A 13,790-nucleotide genomic window follows, 5' to 3' on the forward strand; every position below is an offset into this window, starting at 1 on the left:
AGGTTTTACCTTCATCATGGAGGGTTGAAGGGAATCTGCCTCATCATCTGAATAATGGACTCAAGGATAGCAACAAATCATGATTGGATAATGATTTTGAGCAAGTAAATATCTGGCAATTTGAAAGTTTGTATTATTTTTTTACATATTATTTAAGCTGTTTAGCTCACACACAAGCAAATGATCAAGTGACAACAACCGATGCAGTATATTTAAAGGTATTGAAGACTTGCCCTAAACCGCATGCCGCGCTCTGAAAAAGTTTACTTTCCGTTGCTTGCAAGTGAAGTTTTTTTTGTGTCGCTACAAAATGCAGACAGTAATGAAACCTGATACCTTGTTATCTTTTATCTAGACCTGAGATGTCCACGCTGCTATGTGCACTGTGTTGTGGGTATTGACTGTGATGTTTGTATTGACTGTACACTAATGTCTATTTACAGATGGTAGCAAGCTGTGTGTGTATTTTCTGGGATCAATGGTGGTGTCTAACACTTCTGTTACACCGCATTCGAAACTAGGTCAGATAACCGGCATGAGACGTTTCTTTGTGCGGGAGTCTTCACACCCTTTAAGGAGAAGTATTTATATCCCATTAATAGAGAAAGAATTATGTTTCAATTGGTAGCATGCAACTTAAAATTTTGCAAACATTAGATACAATCAAACAATAACAAGGTTCATTTACAAGGTAATCTACTGCCCTTTATTTCACATTAGTCTGTCACATCAGAAGGTCACAGCTTTCAATAATTATTCAAACAAATTCCCTTGATGGGTGCTTCGTTAGATTCCTGCAATTTTCAAGTTTATCAATGTAATAAGTTCTGAATGTGGCAATGTGGAGAAGCTTTGGGATAATCTGTGAATAAGACTGCCAGACTATCAACAAGATTCCACATCCATGCAACTCCAACTGCTTCCTTCACCTCCTTGCAGATGTACCACATGTCCAAAAAAAAGTCAGCATTGGTTAATGTAATTAAAATCTGGCTTCCTCCTGAGCTGGCAAATACACATGAATTGTCAAGTACAGAGGTCAGTGTGAAACCACTGAAAGATCTTCTCAGCTTTCAAGAAAACAAAGACTTGAAGCCAAATTGACAGAGGCCACACTGATACCATTGCACTCTCATAAGATGAAGGTATCACACACACTTCATTTTGCTTCTGCGATGCAGTGCCTGGTAGACTGTGAGGGTCACCCAATGGATGTTTTAACAACTGCCTGGTTTATAGAGCTCTGCAACAGATAATTCATCCTAATGTCTAGTCGTCATCCTATCATGGCCTTGAGCAAGTTGAACCCACTTCAACACAAAGCAGCTATTGAATTCTTGTCTAGGTACTGTCAAATCCACATCACCATCATTGCTGGTTCCAGCTACGCTGACCATGATAAAAGAGTACAATGAGGGTTTTTTAATTCACCCAACAGAGCTTGCATTCCAGTACCTTTGGGCAGCTGAAAAGATATTCAGAAATTGTTATATATGAGTGTGTTCGTATGCATGCATATGTGTGATTTTCTTGCTTTACATAACAGCTCCATTTTGATAAGCTATGTAACGTGGAAACCTGCCAATCATATGTTTGAAATAGGACAGGCTGAAACGATTCTTAAATGGAAAGCTTAACGACTTCTTGCATTTTTATACATCACTGTTCAGGTAAGGCCAGTAAGGGCAGTATGAAGAATAAAACTTGTAACAATGAATAATTATCATTATGGCCATTTGCTGTCTGCATAATAACAAACTGAATGATGTCATCAGCCCTGTGCTCAGTATAGTATATATGTTAATGGAAAATACATAAGCTACAACATACACCAGTCTTCAGTTGTTGCAGGTTTTTTTTTTCTCGACAGACCCATTCAATCTGTTGCACCTACTATAGCCTAGTACTACATTCCTGAGAAATTAACACCACAATATCAGTCTTAGGTTTGCCCACAGACTCCCAACAATTGCTAACTCCTACACTCAAGTATATAGTTTAGTTTAGTAGAAAAAAAGACCAGGAGAGACATTCAAGTCCCCATTAAGGACCCTAAGGCTATATGAGAGGAATAAAACCGAGGCCATCAAATGTCATACCCAATTACAATGCTTAATGTACTCATCCAAAGTATTCTTAAACCCATTCACACTACTTGCAATTCAACCTTCTCAGGCAAACCATTCCATCCATTCACAACCCTTGTATAAGTTGTATTAGACTTTAGAGAAAAAGTTATGCCGAATATTAATCCTACTATGTAACTTCTGGAGTTTAATACAATGACCTCTGGTACAACTACTTTTTGGCAAACCTGAAAAGATCAGTGAAGCATAAATTGTCATTTTATGTGTAGGCCTACTTAATTTAATTGAAGGATCTATTAATGTAGGCCTGATGCTATAGTTGTGCGTCTGTAATCTAGCCTAGCCAGGACTGTGATGTGTGCTTTTCGTTTGTATGACTAAAGTAGAACTAGTAGTATGAGGCGTAAAATAAAACAAGTGTAATGACAGGTTTTCAGTTAGTTTTCTATGCCTTTCAGGTGTGAAGATAAACGTAAATGTCATTAACTAACGCATACTCTAATTCATTACCTGATATCCATTTTGTTCCTCGTATGCCTGTCAAAATCTGACATTCTGAGTCGCTTCGTTTGTTCGCAACGAGCACAGTGTGCAAAGCTGCTATATATTGTGTGTGGTGTTTTTCGTGTTTCGCGCAACTGGTAACGACAACTGGACCTATTTTGATGCCCATGGTTTGCGTGTGACGTCACAAATCGCCAGTTGGCCAAACTCTCTCTATATACGGCTCTGCTTACCCGGGGGGCGCGCGCCCCCAACGCCCCCCTGGATACGCGCCTGCACATGACAAAGATTTTTAATCTGCAGCCCACAAAGAGTAGGGTTCTAATAACAGTTATTTCCTGTGGACAGTTTTTTTTTTTAAACGGAGATCTCTTTGTTAAACTTCACCAACATATTACCATGAACGATACTATATATACTGTTTAACTGATGTACCAATAATACACGTGAGTCTGAAAATAAAACAAATAAACTGAATGACATCTTGTATGAATCTTACGTTATATCATACATTGATCTGAACACATTATAACTAACCCATCTGTAGTTTTCCAAACATGTATCTTGTGCGGTCCCTTTCTGTTTCTACTTAAAGGATTGGTTCAGGTGTTTGACATGTCTATTTTGTTTGAAGAGCACAAAAGACAAAAAAAAAACAGTGAAGAAACTACCATGATAGCATGTTCTGTTTAGGAGATATGACACTTTGAAGATATCAAAATTTCTTTGAAAACGACTTGTGTAGAAAGATCTACTGTGAGGGTGTGATGTCACATCCTCGCTTCCATAACATTTGTGAATATATTTCTTATAAAAATTATTTGCATTTTTTAACACATTTGAAAATAATACAATCTAAAATTCTTCAGATGCTTAATCTCAAATACTTCCTTTGACAAATATGAGATCTCCTGACATATCATTTGGTTGAAAGTCATGAAATCTCACAAAATATTTAGAGAAAAAAACAAAGACTTTTCAGGAATGTGAGGATGTGACATCACGGCCAGTCAGATTTCAGCAGTTTCTACACAATCTGATAAAACTTTACACTTGAATATCTCTTTAACCGAAAAAGATATTTGAACAGTTTTTTTTTCACCATTGTGTTTCTTTTATTGTCCTCTTTCATATAACATAAACATGTATGACAACTGAACCAATCCTTTAATGTTACTGAATTACCGTTCAATTCTTATTAGCTTCGTTTTGCTTATTTGCAAACGATATTAGCATTTAGTACAATTTAAGTCAGCTAATCATGACATGATGAGATATGGATTGTCTCCAACTGGTTAAAAAACGATAAATTGTCTCCAAATAATAGTTTCTTACAGATCAGTGCACTCTATATTACCCCCTAAAGTTGCACATTTTTTGACAAGATAAAACTTATTAACCGAGCGCTGTATGTTTTTTTCATAAAATATAGATTTGCGTGCCAAACTGTTCCTCTTCGGTGAACCCAATTAAATGGGAATTGAAAAAAAAAATTCCCCTTCTCGGTTACCTATTTCACAAAGGTTTAAAAAAAATCCGGCAAGCAATCTGAAAAGCATGACCGCAGTTGTACCTCTTACCTTTGTCCTTCCCTCATCAAAATATTTTCCTGATCATTACAAATATTGGTTACACAGCGTCTCCATGTCGACATAATTCCATCATAGAAGCCAGTTGGGTATAGCCACAGTTAGATTGGTCAGATGTAGAGGCACCACCAGTCCGCTGGGGATAAGGTTGTGCAAATTTTAAGTTCAAACACGATCTTTTAAAGCTAAAAGGAAAGTGACTGACTTGGATAAAGCGTGTGTTTATAGTAGTTTATTTAATGTAGATTATACGTGTGGCTAAGAAGTCACGGGTCATAGAGCCGAGCAGTGCGGTGGCTGGGATTTAAGACAAACAAAGTGGGCTCACCAAGACATGTTAACGTACCTAGTAATGCGTCATATGAATGGTAATTGTACGGCGGTTTTTGTTTACCCGGTAAAGGTTACCTGGTAAAGTACATGGATTTTTAATTGTAAATTGTACCAGATGAGCCATATAGAATACATGCTTAAGGTAGTTAAAAACACCTTGAAATTTAATGGAAATATGATAGTTATTATGGTAATCCTATTACTTTATAAATTTGAAGTGCCAAGTTTTGTCTCTTATGAAAATTGAAAATCACTTTTTTTGTGAATCAATCCCCTTCCGCTTCCCTGGTCCTCTTTCAGTACTAACTAGTATGACTTTCCATCGTTTGTACAAATTAGTTGCTCTCCATTGCAAATACTTTGGTAACACCCAGTGCTACATCAGACACATGGTATACCAAGTTTGTGATAAACTGGTATATCACAAACGTGCATTTTTTTTTATCAATAACACGTGCCCCTTCTAGTTAACGAAACGTGTTCTTTCGTTATTTAAAAGTGCCTTTCTGCTAAGTAAGTAGTAAAAACGGTGCCGGTGTCTTTAAAACGATTTATGGGGCTAGTATCAACTTACAACTGGAGGCTTAACTGCATCATCACAGCATCAGTGGTACAACAAGAGGCTTAAAAACTACATCATTACAGCAACCGGGGTACAACTGGAAACTGTAGGCTTACAAAAAGCATCTTCACAGCATCAGGGTTACAACTAGAGGCTTAACAACTGCATCATTACAGTATCAGGGATACAACTGGAGGCTTAACAACTGCATCATGACAACATCAGGGGTACAATTTGGAGGCCTAAAGAGGCTTAAAAACTGCATCATTACAGCATTAGGGATACAACTGTAGGCTTAAAGAGGCTGGATCATCACAGCATCAGGGGTACAACTGGAGGCTTAACAACTGCATCACTACAGTATCAGGGGTACTAGTGTAGGCTTAAAGAGGCTTAACAACTGCATTATTACAGCACCATGGATACAACTGGGGGCTTTAATAGGCTTAAAACTGCATCATTACAGTATTACGGGTACAGCTGGATCTCAAAAATAAAAATCAAATTGTAGAATTCTCCTCCGTCGGTAAGTAACCAATTGTTCAGTTGCATTAACAGAAAAACGAATTCATAAGATAAACACTACGATTAATATTTAATACCATCATAACAATATAAACTAAAAAATATATTAAAGGAGAAACTTATACCTTCACCTAAAACATCAAACCTTACATAGTCCTGAAATCGTCCTTCCCCGCCACCACCCTGCTCACCGTCTTCGCAAAATGAACAAAAGTGTTGAACACAGGACATACTTTAGACAATGTGTATCATGTCACGTTACTCCTGTATGTTCTCGGTTCCTTTTAAGTCCCCATATTCCCGTATTGGAAAGACTTAGTATAGTTATACATGTGGCGAAGAGCGTTTCCATATGGCTGTTCTGGCTCACTCTACATGATAGCAAAGACCTGTTCTCCAAAAGAAATAATATACTCCTGTATTATCCCAAGTTACCCTTTAAGTCCCCATATTCCAGTATAGGAAAGACTGTAGTGTAATGACATGACGACAAAGAGCGGGTCTATACGGCTGTTCTGGCTCTCTAAACATGATAACAAAGACCTGTTGATAATATGCCTCAGATTTGAATAATGATACATTGTTTTGACTGTAGCAGGAAATTGAAACAGATGTCATCTCCCTCATTAACCTACATTAAAACCGAGACAACTGGTGATGCCAAGTAATGCGCTCTTTTTCAAGAAAGTTGCTCACGAAATGAAACATCTCAAATATGAAAAATGATATACGCTAGTTTTGTCTGAAGACGAAGTGGAGTTGATCTGCTATATAACGCAGAGAAAATAAGGATAATGTACAAATGCATCAATGCAAGTTTGCAAAACAAGATGACTCTAGACCAATTCTTTATTTATTTTTTTGAAGCATATAACTCACAATTCATGATCATTTCCTTGATTTCGTTAACACGTTAGCCAAAGATCTTTCTATGTCCTGTGCTCTCGGGAGTCCAATTTTAAACTGCATATTACCATAATGAATTGTAAATTATCTTTATTCGTAGAGTCTTAAGGTTTTCGCCAATCTTTTTCATAGCAATTTTCGATCCTCCCTCCTTGTTTTGCGGATGTTTTCGCTGACATTCCAGAAAGTACTTCTGCGACGATATCGATCCTCTCATAAACATCATCATCTTTTGGACATGACCCAGAAATAGTAAGAGGCTTCGGCTGAGATGTATGGCCATCTTTGATGTCTTTTCTGGGGTTCACCTTCGCTGCCTGTTCCACAGTGGTTCCTCTGAGCAATTTTATTGCTTTATTTGCATTAACTAGCCGGTACTGCATGAAACCCAAAATCATTAGAATAACCAGAAGAATCACCATAATCGTTGATACGGCAATGACAAAAGGCAATGAAGAAGAATACTTTTCTCCTCCATTATTTGTGTCTGACTTTCCAGTGATATTAGGTTGCCAAGATCTAGTGGTTAACACCTCTTGGGTTGAATCTTTCACAGACACGCTGATATTGACGGAAAGCGAACTATGCGGACTCAACGGTCGACAAACGAAAGTACCCGCCGATGTCAGCCCTTGGACTGTCAGATACTCTGTCTCTGTTTGTCTGAAGTAGTCCCATCCAGAGTTTACGAACACTTCCGATGATTTGCTTGGAGTAAATATCCAGTCATAACGCCGAGTCGGAGGATCAGCACCAATGGTAGGACAGCGAAGTACCAATGTATCCCCAAGCATGGTTTCAGCAGTCAATGTAGCATTAGGATCTAGCCGAGGAGGACACGTGAAATCGTGAGGAGACAACGAAGTAACAGGGAAACCTTGTAATGTAAGGGGTGAAGCACATCTGTATGACCGGTCGAACCTGTCCAACCAGGAGGGCCTGATACAATGTTCATTACTATTTCGTACAACAGCACTCCTAAAAGATGAATTGTCATAAGCAAACCACCTTTGTGTACAGTCACAATTAAATGGATTGTTATCCAAATTGATGGACGCTAAAATTCCGGATTCGTTGAGGAATAATTCTTCTTTGTAATCCAAACCTTCAATCAAATTGTAACTAACATCCAACGATAAAGAACTTAATGTCATATCAAGAATACATCGAAGGCAGATATTAGAGAACGACAGAATATTATTATTCTTCAAGATAATTGTTGCAGATAATGACTGAAAATTAAATGCGTCGTGGGGTATATAATTTATCTTGTTATTCTGTAAGTCAAGTAAAAAAGTATCTAAGTTGTCATGCAGAGTAACTGCATGAGCTGAAACCTCCGTCATACCGTTGTCTTTGACGTAGAGTCGCAAATGTCTACGCCATGTTGATTGCCAAGATTTGATTTCCAAAAAGTTGGATGGAAACGAGACAAGTCTATTGAACGACAAATAGATATTTATAAAGCCATTGACATTCGGCACGTATGTTCCCGACGAACCTTTTATATTATTGTGTTGTAAGTCGAAGATGAGGAAAGTTGTTGGGGCCGACGCTGGCACATCGTTCCAGTTGACTATACTAATATTGTTTCCAGTAAAATAAAATCTGGAATAAGAGGACGACGGTCCACACGAGAAAATCGAAGTCAAACCTAGGTCTTCGCAGTATAAATTAGTACCAATACAACGACAAAGATCGGGACAAGGCTCACACTCTTGACATGAAACTGAACTGACAAAGATTAAAATAACGAAGATTCCGAAACGATCCATATTTGTTTCCCAAATTATAGCCGCAACGAGGGGTTCGATAAAACTAACTTGATTTAGTCACGCTTTAGGTTAAGATGGGTGTTGCAGTCACAAATGGTTAGGAGCGTATTACTGTAGTCACCTTAGGCTCATTTGGTATTATGCAGTGACTTCAACGGCGGTATGGTATGGTAGTCACTAACAAAGAGGTTTAGAAACACAACAGACTAAACAACCAGAGAACGACACCTTTTTGATTCACATCGGTTCTACAATGAACACTGAACGCTTGCTTTTCATTTCAAACAATGCAAATAACGTTTGCGCTGTGTATTAGATTGATGATATTTTAGACTGAACTTTTGTACAAAGTTAAGGGAATATATATACAATCAACGATGCAAGCTTTGCGGAAAGGAACACATTTGCGTCGGTGTCAGGTTAAGAAACGGGCAAAGTTTACAAGGTCTATACCAAAGTGCCCATTGGCAATAACACTTTCTTGTATCTTCCTTGTGCAGTCGCACCTAGTCAATCATAAATCACAATGGCCTTTGTTGAATACTTTGCGTTCTCTGTTCACCTGGTTTGATTTTCAAAATATATCTTGTTAAAATCACAACCTTGTAATGTGAGACATAGCGTTGCAACTACCAAATGTATGTCGGCTTTCAACACACACACACACAAAGAAGTAAAGTGTGATAAAATTAATGTTTAGTAAATGAGAAAAAATGAAGAAATTATAGCAAGGAATTACACGTAGGCTGTTATATTTTGTGTCAACTTAACTACTAGTCATGGGTCATTGTGTAAACTGGTCATGTGACATAAACGTCAATCTCTCTGATTACTGATGTTCCATTGTTAACATTCATCCCTCACGGAAATATGCTTATTCTGCGCTGAGGTGTAGTCGTAAATACAACGTCCTTGTGTGTTTCCATGTAAGAAGCACATCCATTACTCACATCACGATTAAAGTATGCTGGCATCAAGTTGGCATATATTAAATTTATGTTTTAATGTTAGGCACACGAAGATACACTATAAAATATGACTTATTCAGTCATTAACTCCCATCCCTTCTACATAATAACTTGAAGGTGTTTTAAAACCACTTTGGAATGAAAAAATGCTTTGAACCATACTCATTATGTGGTCTGTTGTAATGGATGTTGTATTAAACCATACTCAGTATGTGGGACTGATGTAATGTATATGTAATATTACACCATATCCAGGTTGTTGTAATGCATGTAGTATTAAATCATACTCATTTTGTGGTAGTATTGTAATGTATATAGTATTAAACCATACTCCGTTTGTGGTACTGTTGCAATGTATGTAGTACTAAACCATATCGTTAGTGGCACTGTTGTAATGTATGTAGTATTAAACCAAACTCATTTTGTGGTACTGTTGTAAGGTATGTAAATGATATTAAATAATCTGATCTAGGGTGACTTCTTCAGCTTGAATCTTAACATGCATTGCAGACTAGACTTTCACTTAATACTGACATATTACCATTGACCCAACTTGCTGTATTAATCACATGGTCAAACTAAGCATCATTCGTTCCCTCAGCGTACTCTATAGCACAAAGGTGGGGAACTTGATTCCATGCTAACGATTGTTTTGCCCAATTAAGTTGTGTAAATCAGATAATATAAGCTATTTACTAACTTAATTATAACCATAGGGAAAACCCTCCCAGCGGAAAGCTCGTCTTTTAGTACAGATTCAGCACAAGAGTAGTTTGCAAGCTAATAACCCTGGTTGAAGTAAATACTGCAGATGGAGTGTAGTATAAATCTAAACAGACTGAGTCGGTGCTTTCAAGGTTTTATGACTGGGAATCATGTGACATAACACCACAACGGTGAATGAATGAAAGAGGGACATTGTTTGTGGTTTGGAAATTTTTGCATACTCACTGTTACAACAAAGAACTGAACTTGATGAGATCCATTTGATATTTTGACATTTGGATCTCTGCTGACCCCAAATGACATTTGACCTCCACTCAAATTAATATGGTTCTTGTACTCACTTTAAGATATGCCAAATATGAGCTAGGCGATGTAACTTGGGAACTCGTGTTTACAAGGATTGTGTTTCTCAGGTTTTACAGAGTGTGTCCTTTGACCTCCACTAAAGGCACGCCTACGCCTACTGGATGCTCGAAAGTTTATAATGAGTTTTCACTTTTTTTTTATTTTTGTAGATGTACTTCATTTGTTTCTTGTACTCATAATAGGGAAGCCACATACACCATATGATAGCCGTTACAGTTTCCTATCTGGAGATATTGTGTTTACAAGATTTCAAGTTTTGATCCCTGGGACCTAAAATGAACTCTGACCTACACCAAATTGTATTAAGCTTTTACACTACATTAGGCTATTGGACTATGCTATGCCTGAGCCCCTTTGATGTTCAGGTTCTGGAGATACAGCCTTTTGAGAATTGTTTTGCCCTTTGCAGAACCCAAATTACTTTTGACCCCCACCCAAAATAATAGGTTTCTTTTACTAATTACGGGGAAGCCACTTGCCAAATAAGAGAACTGCGAATGTTATTGATCTTAGATATCATGTTTAAAGCAACGGCATAACAGACACACATGCCCACTTGACTTCATAGGTTACTTCCCTGCCTATGGCAAGTAACCGAACAAAGAGTTGAAGAAGCTCGTTTAATACTGATATACAAGTTTGACAAAGTTTTATTTATCAAATAAAGCAAACACCCACTTTGTATTTGACTCTATAATAGCTAATGCTGCAATACTTACAAAAGTACTAAATGCACAATGTGGCAAGAGGTTCAAACATTTCTAGAATACTGAAGTTCATGGAGTATTAATATAGTCCCAACGGATAAGACAGCTTCACTGCTTGCATTTTTCTTCTTTAGCACCAAAGGGAATAGTGCATAAAGGTAAAGGCACATAATATCCTCAAATCAAGTATTTCACGAACTTAATAGTACTGGTTTAAGAAGTGACGAACAATGAGCTTACACATCTTAACTATTGTTTCTCTTGGAGCTGTGACACATTAGGTTATGGGTATTGGCAGTAGATACTTAACATGAACATCTGAATATGATAGGTGTGAATCGATGATCACTATAATCTAACAGTAATAAATGGTTTGGTTTTCAGAATTCCTTAATAATATCCCTCTACATATAGGTCTGATATGATACGACTGATATTCTGACATATTTCAATTCTAAATAGCCTGATGTGATGTTGGCATTATTATTTAAGTTTTGGTTACCTTTATGGAAATGGACTTCACGGCTACTAGCACCTAAAGTGTCTGTAGAAATGATTTGAAAAGTAAGGTTTGATATTTCAAATGTGGAGAGTGTGAAATAATATGGGTTACATATCTCAGAGTGGTTAACTATACACTGTTAGCTAGCCATTATTTGACTGTCTAGCATATTTGGTGAGGAGGTCACATTTGTCTTTAAGCTTGTCATTTATTTGCCTTTTACACTGTACCATTCCTGGTTACGATAAAGTATCCGGTATAATTATCATGTCCTGATACTCACAAAACTATACTCGTATTGAGATGCCTGTGTAGTCTTTTGTGTAGTACATCTGCGTATTATAGTCTTACACGTAGCCTACTATATAGCTGGCCTTTTGGAAATCTAGTATGCATGACCATTGAGGCTATACTCACTTGTATATAGTACGTACTCATCACGTAGGCAACTACACAGCGGCCACTTTGGAAAGCTATTATGCATGATCATTAAGGTACACGTACTCATACCAATGGAATGTTGTTGATTGTGTTTTGGTCGTTTTTTTTTCTTTTTGTACTGACTTATATGTTGACTTCAATGCGAGAGAGAGAGAGCGCACGAGCAAAAACTGTTAGTCAACTGCTTATCTAACTGTTGAATGCCTGCTTAGGGTGACTTTAAAGGTTAAGAAGGCCTGGCGATTTGATCCTAGCAGGATCTCCTTCAAAGGCAAAGTGAAACGAAAACAGATTAAGGACACCTACCAAGCTTAAGACAGGTGGACAGAGATTAAATTTGGATCAATGAACGATGAAGAGAGTTACAAGACAAAAAAAGACTTAATGAAAGTAGAAATAGCTTAGGAGATGAAAGGGCTACGTAAATAAACTGTGCAGGGGTATATATGTGTAGTAATATGGGTGAATTATTCAGCAGGTGAAAGAGGAGAATGGGCAAGGATGATTAAAGGGGGGGTGGGGTGGATAACAAGTGAGAGGAGTGGTGATGAAGAGAGGAGAGCTAGTGGAAGGTTTCTTGTCAGTTTGCCTTTGAAGGATATCTAGTGATACGGCGTTGATTTATCATTTCTTATGTAGCCATGAACGATTCAAGGTCGCATCTTGATGAAGGAGAATTGTATGTATGGCAGAATGATAATTACGCATCGCCTTAATTTACCGATGAAATTAAATGTGTTACACTATTAAGAAGTACATCGCCTCTTCCTCCACTTTCATTGCAGCTTCTCCCACCCCCCCAACCTTCGCCTCCCCTCTCCCTCCCTTGACGACATTCATGTCGTCGGTTCTCATGCAAGCTGCCCCCACACCGCTCCTTTGATATCCTCATCTGAATTAATACTTGGAAACTTAAATTCTTTCGCCGTGGTAAATGTTGGGGTTGCTCCGCCTTCGGCTTCTAGCTTGTACCCTATCATGATTTTATATAATAATACTCTGAATAGAAAATTCAAACAAAACCGTCATAATAGGTCAAATATTTTCTAGAAGTAGTGTAGTCAACGCATGCGCAATAACATATGTTTCATATTGATGTATTATTTTCCTATCAATATTGTATTGTATCTACTTAAAGCAGCATTTTGCGTTTGGTCGCCGTTTTCTACTTTTTTGACATGTCCATCGAGTTTTTTACATACATAAATCACAAAACAGCAAACTAAGATATTAGCCAAGTTTTTCCTTGCCAACATCGTTAATTGGCGAGTAATTGAGGATTTTTGCAGATAATGAGAACAGTGTCCACGACAAATTCCACAGTTAAAATTAATCGCATACATTTTCCCCAAACCCACTAGTTTGAATTCAACCAATCAGAGATGCAGTTTTAGTTATGAGCCGTTGCTAAAAATAGATTCAAGACTTTGCGTTGGTACAACGTGGGAGTTATTATGGAAATCCCTGGTACAACTGCCATATAGACTGTACACAAATCAAGCATGGTGTTGTACTACGTAGGCCTATTGGTCAATGAGTTTCGTAGTGTTTAAATATTCATATTCATGGGCGAGGTTTATTTGGATCCCAACGGAAAATATCTTGGAGAAAAACAGTTGAAAGTTGAAAGTTGCAAATTTTTATGTCACCATTTGAAGTAAGATTTAAATAGATAAGCTAGTTATGTATGTCGTTATGGCATAGTGGAGTCAGTGAGGTTGAGAAAAATTATAGAAAAGGACGCAAAATGCTGCTTTAAAGATATGTTCCAGTGGCTATAGTTTAGAGCCAAAAAAACA

General features: G+C 37.5%; 1 protein-coding gene and 1 long non-coding RNA gene across 2 annotated transcripts in view; both read right to left on the reverse strand.

Annotated features, from left to right (window-relative positions):
* Positions 1-13,790, reverse strand: part of LOC139985115 (NLR family CARD domain-containing protein 4-like) — a 373,980-nt gene that overhangs the window by 113,962 nt on the left and 246,228 nt on the right. The window lies entirely within an intron of this gene.
* LOC139984406 (uncharacterized) lies at positions 684-2,815 on the reverse strand. The gene is made up of 2 exons (XR_011799068.1): positions 2,598-2,815; positions 684-1,465 (listed from the first exon to the last, which is right to left on the reverse strand). It is a non-coding gene; the product is annotated as an uncharacterized lncRNA (long non-coding RNA).

This window comes from Apostichopus japonicus, chromosome 17 (genome assembly GCF_037975245.1).
Source record: "Apostichopus japonicus isolate 1M-3 chromosome 17, ASM3797524v1, whole genome shotgun sequence".
In the NCBI taxonomy this organism is placed as follows: domain Eukaryota; kingdom Metazoa; phylum Echinodermata; class Holothuroidea; order Aspidochirotida; family Stichopodidae; genus Apostichopus; species Apostichopus japonicus.